Raw genomic sequence first — 10376 nt, 5'->3', positions numbered from 1 at the left:
TCTCCTTAATACTTCACTTGGTACATGATCTTGCCATCAGACATTTATCATTCTTCCTCACACCCACATCTCAAAAGCCTCAATTCATCTTCTATCAGCCTTTTTCATTGTCCAAATTTAGACTCCATAAAGCATCACACTCCAAATAAAACATTTCATTGATTTCTTCCTTAAGATAAGTTTAACTTTTTACACAGGTGTCTTCCCTTCTTACTAAATGCTTACTTACTTTTTGATATTCTTGTTTTAATCACTACTGTGGAAGACCAGTCATCAGTTACAAAGGTCCCTAAGAACTGAAATTTCTTCACCTGCTGTGAAACTTCCTTTCCTATCTCAATCCTCTCCTCTTTTTGTTAATCCTTATACCCTAACTTTTGCAAGCTTCATTTAAGACATCAACCAACCGATTTCATTTATTTGGGCTCTCCATCAATCAGTACCACCATGTCATCAGCAAAATGTATACATTTTATTCTTCTTCCCCTGACCTTTATTCCTCTTTTCCCATTCAGAGAGTATTTAATTATTTCTTCTAGAAATATATATACTAAACAGTGTTTGTGACATGTAGCATTCCTGCCAGGTTCCCTTTTCAATCCTATTCTTCCTATCATTTCGTTTCCTACCCTCAATTTTATTCTCTGGTTATAATACAGCTCTTTTATTAGGTCCCTCTCTTTCCAGTCAATTCCCTTTTTACAAAATTAGCAATAATTTATCCCATCTAACTCTGTCAAATGCCTTTTCTAGGTTGACAAAAGCAACATATATTCTCCGCCTCCTTTCCATGTATCTCTCACCTATTACTCTTAGCAGTCCTGTAGCCTCCCTTGTTCCAACACCTCTTCTAAACCCATACTGTTCTTCCGCAATGCTCCATCCAATTTACTGTATATCCTCTTATTTTGAATCCTTAGTAGTACCTTAGCAGCATGTGATATTACACTAATCACTCTATTCTTCACACTTCTTTGTATTTATTTTATTTTTTATTGTACCATTATTGTATCCTGGAAGTCACATCCCCACTTTCCTTCTTTAAGTATTCCGTAAATCTAGTAATAACAATTCTGTCTCACCTAGTGCTTTGAACAGGTCAGTTGGTATTTCACCACATCCCTCAGCTTTTCCATTACTCATCACTTTAATTGCCTCATTTATTTCACTTCTTAATATAGTATACCCTTTATGATCTTCATGAACTCTGTACTCTCCTTCCACTCCCATATCTATTTCTCTTGACTTTTCTCTTAACCTATATAAATCCACAATGTATTCTTCCCATCTCCTTTTTATTTCCTCCTTCTCACTAAGTGTTTCCCCATCCTTTAACTCTATCTAATACATTTTCTTCCCCTGTTTCTCTTTAAAAATTACTTTTCATGCTTCTTTAAACATTTAGAATAATTTTATTTAGCAGGGCCTGTTGATATATACATCGGTTGGTAAACAGAATTATAATTTATATATTCTTTATACATACCTCGTATCTCACTTCTTTTTTTCAAATTTTTTATCACTGTACATTTTTCCTCGACCCGCTTTTCCTTAACTTTCTCATTTCCCTTCTTGTTTCATTATTCAATTTCAATATTTCCTTCTATCTTACTTTTTTACAGTTTTTCACTTTTTTCTTTCATTAAACTTGTCAACATACACTTATAGCCTACTATTTTTGTATTCTGTTCCTGTTTCACTAACTTATTAAATATATTATTTAACATTGTTCTTTAGATATAAAAGATGTAACCCAATTTGCAATATTATAAAATAGCTTATACAAATTACAATGTCATTTTGAAATTATTAAAAAGCACACTGTTATCGAGATTCTACAATTATATGTATGTAAACAGTACAAGCTTGGGTGGTTCATACAGTATTACCCCTTAGCATACACATTAAGAATCAGTTTGAATTTTCTGAATCATTCATACCCCTCTATACTAGAAATACAAAATTTTATTTTTATAAATCATGAGAAGAGCATGAACAGTTATATATTTTTTTAAATTTGATCAATATGGTTCCTACTTGTATATAAGTATAATAACATATAACAATTTTTCAGTCAAAATTCCCTATAACGCACAGCATACTGTGCATCCAAGGGCAACAGCCCTGTCTGTTTCAGGGCTGTACAGGATGTACAGCCCTGAAACTGCTAATTATGATTTTGAGATCTCAACGGTCTAAGATTGGATAAAATTGAAACCTAAAGTTATTGAGTATTCTAGTAAAGTGCCAAATCAAAAAACAATGAACTTCACAGATCACGAAAACGTTAATTAAGCTCCATTTCTGTGGTTCACAAAGCAAAGAGACAAAGGAATATCAATGTCTGGCTCTATTTTATAAGAAGAGGCTAAATTATTAGCCTAGATATTAGGAGAGACTGAAAAGATTTTTGCTGCCTGTTTAGGCTGGCTAGACAAGTTTAAAAACAGTTACAGCATACATCAGCTAAATTTGAGTGGTGAAAAATTATCTGCAGATGCCAATGCTGTAATGTATTTAAAACTGAATTTCTTGATTTTATAGAAGGACTCACAAAAGATCAGATTTTTAATCCAGATCAGTTAAGAGTTGAACTATATAATGCATTGACACAAGAAAAATGTGCACCAGGGCACAAAATCAGCAAACAGTACATCATGATTTTACTGTGTGCAAATGCACCTGGAAATCACAGATTTCTTCTAATGCGCACTGGAAGATCTAAATCCATCAGGGCTATCAAGAATATTTTTCATAAGGCACTTCCAGTTCTTTATCGTGAACAAAAGAATGCTTGCATGTCTACAGATCTTCTTAAAGATGGTTCTGCAAGTTGTAAAAAATATCTCCAGTCCAAAAAACTACCAAGAATAGCTATTATGATTATAGACCATGCGCCAACAAAGTGATGATATTTTTGTGAAGTTTTTACTGGGAAATGTAACACTAAAAACTTCACATCAAACTTCAAATTTTATTCAACCTATCGATCAAGGTGTATTGGCAGCTTCCAAGCACTACTATCTATCATAGATTTCTATTAAGATCCATTTTAGAAGATTGTGAAAAATCCAAGAAAAGCATAACAGATTCATTAAAATCAATCAATATGAAACATGTAATTTATTGGTCCGCACAGAGCTGGGAAAAGATTGCAGATACTAAGGTAAATAATCATGGATAAATTGTATGATGGGTTGGAATATGAAGGAGAAGAGGAAAATTATGAAAACATGAGTCATGGTCAAAAATACCAGGCTGTGAAGATCTAGAAGAAAGTTAAATTAATGAATGGCTACAGTCTGATGATATGGAAGTGGAATTGACTGATGAAGAAATTAGCTGTATGAAAACAGGGAAGAAGTAGATGACACAGAGCATGAAGATCATGACACTGACGTAGACTGAGTGACAGCAGAAGACAGATTCAAAGCTTTGAATGTATGTACAGTAATTATCCTCTAGATTACATGTAATTTCTTACGCTAATAATCAATTAATTCTACTACAATATAATGCATGATAGATTCAACAAAAACTTTTTATCTTTAAAGACAGCTTTACGTTTCACAGGCTTAGAAGGTTACACCATCTGATACCTTACTTTTAAAGAGATGGCATGATACAGCAGCATGCAAATGCTGTGAAAAAAACTGTTCTGAAAAAAATTACGGACTTTTTCAAGTGAAAATAAAATATTTAATGTATTAAAATGATTTTGCATGTGTACATTTATACAAGTGTACCTTGTAAACTAATGTATTTAACTGTTTATTAAAAACAATATAAGAAAGTGAGATTCCTTCCTTGTTATTGTTTTATTACTTTCTTAAATGACTTTTCATGTTATTACTATTTTTTAACGTTTGCTTTTACTGAATTTTATTTTATTTTTTTTTTTTAACAAATGACAATAGCCTTCATGGATTATCCAAAAAATTGTGTTATCCAAATGCTCCACCTCCTTTAGTTCAGTTAAAAAAGATTCTACTGTATATAGTCGCTTACAATTTACTTCCATCCTCAGAAGGATGTTTACGAAGATGTTCTTTGGAGCTTTAATAAAATAAAAGTCTGATTTACAACTGGTCATCACTCAGTCTTTGATATATTTAATTGTGGTGAACATTAAGGATTATGGTGTTTCTGCTTCGATTCTCTTGAAACACACCATTTATTCAGATCATTATGCGATAAGTAGATATTATAAAGAGTAGATTTTTTTATTTCATTATCAAATTTCACATTTAGATGTTTGTCTAAATTAGTACAACTTCCAATTACATTAACACATTCTACTTATGATTCTGTTTAAACATGATACTTTCCTTCCTAATGGCAATTCATAGTCCGCATTAATTCTGGTTGCAATTTATAAGCGGTGTCTAATTCTTTTTCAATTTAGGTCATGCTGTATTAACTTTTAACATTTCATTACAATTCTCTTCATCCTTCCTAACTTCAAAATTAATTCTAACTTCATCCAAAATGTTCCCTGCTGTAAATTTAGAAAAATCAATTTAAAGTAGCTTAATTCTTTTTGTGTCTGATAATTCCTTCTTGATAATCGATATCCTATGTTGTAAGGTTATCACAGTTTCCCTCAGCATGAAATGCTTTCTTTGTGTTTCATAGTTTTTTCTTCAATGCATTATTATTTTCGATTAGTTTGATGATTACCAGCTGGTTTAATTTCCAAACTGTTTTTAATATTTTAACTGGTTTTTGTCATTTCTAAGTGTTATTTTTTAATTTTTATATTCCTGAGTTAAAGTAAAGATTCTAGTTACAAAACCAGGCTGTGAGCTATTAGCAACATCAGATAGTTTGTGGTAACATCTAGGTTTTTCTGTTGAATTTCATAATCAAGCTGTGAGCTAGTAGCAACATAGATATTTCTGTCTGAATTAACTGATTACGGAGATTTTTTCGTTGAGTTTCATTGGAAGGCTGTGAGTTATCAGCAACATCAGGCTGTGAGCTATCAGCAACATCAGGCTGTGAGCTATCAGCAACATCAGGCTGTGAGCTATCAGCAACATCAGATATTTCTGTCTGAATTAAGTGATCTCGGAGGTTTTTCTGTTCAGTTTCATAATCAGGATGTACGCTAGAAGCAGCATCAGATATTTCTGTCTGAATTAACTGATCTCTGAGATTTTTCTGTTGAATTTCATTGTCAGACTGTGAGGTATTAGCAACGTCAGATAGTTCTGTCTGAATTAACTTATATTTGAGGTTTTTCCATTCAGTTTCATAATCAGGATGTAAGCTAGAACCAGCATCAGACATTTCTGTCTGAATTAACTGATTTCGGAGATTTTTCCGTTGAATTTCATAATCAGACTGTGAGCTATTAGCAACATCAGATAGTTCTGTCTGAATTAACTGATCTTGCAGGTTTTTCCATTCAGTTTCATCATCAGGGTGTAAGCTAGAAGCAGCATCAGATATTTCTGTCTGAATTAACTGATCTCGGAAATCTTTTCGTTGAATTTCATAATCAGACTGTGAGCTATTAGTAACATCAGATAGTTCTGTCTGAATTAACTGATCTCTGAAGTTTTTCCGTTGAGTTTCATAATCAGGGTGTAAACTACAAGCAGTTTCAGATAACCCTGTCTGAATTGACTGATCTCGGAAGTATCTCCGTTGACAACAGCACTGTCGTTTTAACATTATTAAGTAAAATAACAATTTTAAATAAAATAATTTATTTTTGGTCATAGAATAAGTTTTATTTATACTTGAAAATTCAACAAAATTTAAATTTAAAATACTAACGTTTCACGGCAACGAAAATGTAGATATGATTTTCAATATCAAACTCTAATTTTTGCATACATTTCGTTAAGAAATTTTAACTAAGCTTCAACTGCATAACAGTTTTTGTGAAACTGTTATCAATTCTAAAGAAACAAAAGGAGTACATCTCCTTTTCGATTGGTCTGAGTTCAATTATATTTTTTCATCAGATCTTTAATCATGTACATGTCTTAAATATCATCTTCGCTATTTATCATAGAGCCACTGATTAGAGTTTGTAGGACTCTGATCTCTTTCAAAAGTTGAGAAAACCACTTTGAGGAATTTGTTTTAGCAGTTTGAAAGATTTGACAGCTACCATGACCAAGAAAATGCGATATCTCCACAAAAGCAAGTTACTGACAGTTATCTAAAAGCTACCAGACTATTTGCAAAGTGACACTACATATGGGAGGACTATACTGAAGGCCTGTAAACTTAATTTGGTGTAAAAATAAAATTTTCTTTAAATCCTGATGAACTGTGCATTAGTCTGGGATAACAGTCTTATCTGGGAAAACTTTTACCATGTAATCATGTTTTTCCCTGTCCGATTTCGTCTTAAAAAAACTTGTTCTGGCCATGAGTTCTTTGCTGGACAAGATGGGATCAAGTGTTTATTGCACATAAAAATCAAGAGTATTCTTCAACTGAAGACATCGGTCACTCTTATATGTTGCAGTACACTACTTTATCGAGAGTGATTCTTATTTTTATTCAGTGTTTTCAATAGTGTGGGAGTTTCTGTCTTTTCATTTCTCTTTTATTTCCTTCATTTCAATTTAACTACATAATGAAGCTTTTTAATGCTTAAATACACGTATAAAATAATATGAATAAAAATATGTACGAGTATATCAATAATTTACCCCGGGTAATGGAACTTTCCATATTCGCCACCGACCTCCAAGAATTCAGTTAAACCTTCTAATGTTCTTTTCCATTGTATACGATTTTCTAATGATTTCAATAATACAAAAAATGAATACATCATAAATAGCTATAAGCAATATTAAATAAATTATGCTAACTGATTCGAGATGTTGCAAGATCTTTATTCAAATCTGTATTTGATCTTTATTTTTGGAACAAACTGTAAATTACACCCAAGCCTAGAAAAATAAATTCAAAATTTCAAATATTTTTGATTCACAAGAAATTTTTTTTATAAAAGATTTTTTTCTCTCGTCACCCTATTGACGTCTTTTTTCGACATCTTTTCCCGTTTTGTTTCCGATAATCTTAAAAATACTAAACCACTCATGAAGAAATTTTAACTGTAGCTTTCTAATGGTGAAATCGATTTCACATGACAATTAATTATGATAATCGATATATTTATTGACTATGACATTATATTTACTGAAAAAGGTTCTAGGTTATTTATTTATACTTCTTTTATTTATGATTTGTACAGTAGTGAGATGGGTGTAGTTTGAATTTCTATACGTATATATCGCGGCCGAAGCCGCTAATATATAAACAGAGACGTATACTCATTTTGGAATGAACTGAATACTGTTACTATAATTCCAACCCGTAATCTGTTTGTCGTACGATGTGTGTGAACTAATGCCATTTATTTCAATTACCATGCCTGAATGGTCAGTTGAACATCGCGTGTTCATGTGTGATGTTTATGTGAGAGGTGGCGATTAGAATTTCCAGGTTCGGAGATGTTACTTGGCTCCCTCAAACTCCGTGATGTTTATGTGAGAGGTGGCGATTAGAATTTCCAGGTTCGGAGATGTTACTTGGCTCCCTCAAACTCCAAAGTCACAAATACACTGGAGTATTTGCGACTTCTTCCGGTGGGGATTCTCAAAAGAGCAGATGTTCGTCAAAAAACCCCGTACAGTACAGCAACTGAAGACAGGTATTTGTAGAGAGGTACAGCAGATCACGCAGGAGACACTGGAACGGGTGTGGGTTAGCTTCATTTCTCGACTTGAAACAAGAATTGGGGAAGATTCACCTTTCAGATATAATTTTTTCCATATAACATAATAAATGGCATCTGTTCTCCACTTGTTCCAGCCAACATAATAAAGTTTGGTAAAAAATTATCTATGTTGTGTTCATTCGAAAACGGGTATACATCTATGTCACTGTATATGTAAAACCATGAAGAATTCTATAATGCAAATTAATAACCTAAAAATAATACATTTAGATATATTAAATGAACAAGAAAGAAAAGTATTAAAGATATTACTCGATGTTCACAATATGCAATTAAAAAAGACCATAAGTAATACTGCTACAAAGGAGTTTTTTTTCTGTTTAGCCTTCGGTACCGTTAGATAATACTTCAGAGGATGAATGAGGATGATGTGTATGAGTGTAAATGAAGTGATGATTGTACAGTCTTAGTTCGACCATTCCTGAGATGTGTGTTAATTGAAACCAAACTACCAAAGAACAACAGTATCCTTTGGTGGTTGGGTTTCAACACCGGGTTGGTCTAGTGGTGAACTCATCACCGCAAATCGTCTGACATTTCGGATGGTTCTCGGAACCTTTTGACCGAAAAGGGCTGGATTAAGATTGGTGGGTTTCTCTGGTGGGTTCAACAGAGGGAAAAGTAGGAACAATGTTTTAAATGCTGGGAGCCTGGACATGTTGCTGCTAAATGCCAGGGACCTAACCAATCTAATTCATGTTTTAATTATGGTAAATCAGGTCACAAAAGATAACAGTGCCCCTTCAGGCGATGTGTACTCTTTTGGTAAAACATGGATTGAAAACAAAGGTCTGCAACAGTAGGAAATGAGGATCCTTTAAGTCAATTGTAACCGGAGTCACGCAACAAAGGATGCGCGTTGAGAGGTAGCCATCAGGAGGAGTGTTGACTTGTTCTTGGTGTCTGAACCCAATGTCTCCGCAGTGGAGAGCGATTTTTGACTGAGTGATGTGCGGAAGGGCGCTGCCATTCGTACAGTCACAGCGGGTATACCGTTGTGGCATAGTGGTGGAAGCGATGGTTTTGTATGTGTTTATGTGGAGCAGCTAGTTTATTCAGCTGCTACTGCTCAACTAACATCTCCACCCCCGACTTTGGCGTACAGTCGTGATCACTGGGGATTTAAATGCAAAGGCTCGTGCCTGTGGTGGTGCGGTTAAAAATCCCTGGGATTTTCCATTGAATAATATGTTAAGTGCAGCAGGGTTGGTTTGTCTTAACGACAGCCACCTTCCAACGTTTGAGAGGACAGGTAATTGGTGAATCAATTGGTGAACTGATCTGACTCTTGTCATTTCTGACCATGTAGGTTGGATAGGCTTTCTTGGATGAAATTGCTTTACGCGATCACCACATTATCTTTTTCGAGGTGGACGCTGCTGTCCACGAGAAGGAATGGTGACGACCGAATGGTAGTGTCAATAGATGATTGCCTCAGAAGGCTGAGGGCTCCTTTGGTTGAAGGACAGCTTGCTGGTCAGCACAGCGGCGGTTCCAGAAGTTAAACTGAGGGAGTGATCTCACTAGGAAAGAGTAGGCGAGGCCTGTTGTTTCATTGAGACCAAAAAAGAGTACAAACTGGCTATTTCCAGATCCAAAACGGATTGTTGGAGGCAGCTCTGTGAAGAAATTTGAGAATAGGGATACCAGATCATCACCAAGAAATTCGGGCAAAAGCTGAAATTCAGGTAGGGTTCTGGTCAGTCCAGGACTGAACTGTTTGTGATGGACAGGGGCAACGAAGCCATCGAGCTAGTCTGTGGCTGGCAACTCGATAAAGGGCTGGAACTGACCCCAGAGAAGACCAAGCTGCTGGTAATGGCCAAAAAACAGAAACTGGGCTTATCGCCTTTTGGGTGCAGGGTGTATCTCTTCTTCCCATTACTTCAGTGAAGTACCACAGGGTTTAGCTGACAGAGGCATGCCGAAGTTGCGATGAAAGCAGAAATAACAACATAAGATGGTGTTTAGCCTAGAGAAAAAAACAATGATGTTGCTCAAGGGTAGACTAGATATTAACATGACTTTTTCATGTATCAATGACAGATCATCGAATTAGGTATGACCCGCTGCAGAAGTATGTAGGTGTTATCCTTGATGAGAATCTTTGATTTAAGAAGCACTTTCAATATGCTACCAAAAAGGTTTGTTCTGCTTTCTTTGGTGTTCAGACAGCAGCTCACCCCTACAGGAGGCTTAATTTCAGAACAATTCTTGTTCCAGTGTCCTACAACAGTGCATGCCCAGCTATAATTCTGTATGCTGGTCCTGTTTGGGCTCATCGAATGATGTACAAATGTAATAGCAATAATTTGTTAAGAGCCCAGTGTCTCCTACTGTTATGTGTGATTGGTGCCTATAGGATTATCTCTCGAGAGGCAAACTTTGTAATTCCTGGTATTAAGCCCATTGATATCCTTGCAACTGAGTGCCAATTTGTTATGATGCCAAGAAGGTAGGACAATTTACCTCTGGGCACATAAAAGAAATAGATGACCAAGGTTTTCATTTATGGTAAGTCAGGTGGACGAATTGCCCAATAGCCGTTATACCCATGATGGTATGAGAAGTATGCAAGTAGTTAGGTAGCTTTTCCCACTCGGCATAT

This window comes from Lycorma delicatula, chromosome 1, assembly GCF_047948215.1.
Source record: "Lycorma delicatula isolate Av1 chromosome 1, ASM4794821v1, whole genome shotgun sequence".
NCBI lineage: Eukaryota > Metazoa > Arthropoda > Insecta > Hemiptera > Fulgoridae > Lycorma > Lycorma delicatula.
This window is presented reverse-complemented; position numbering follows the sequence as displayed.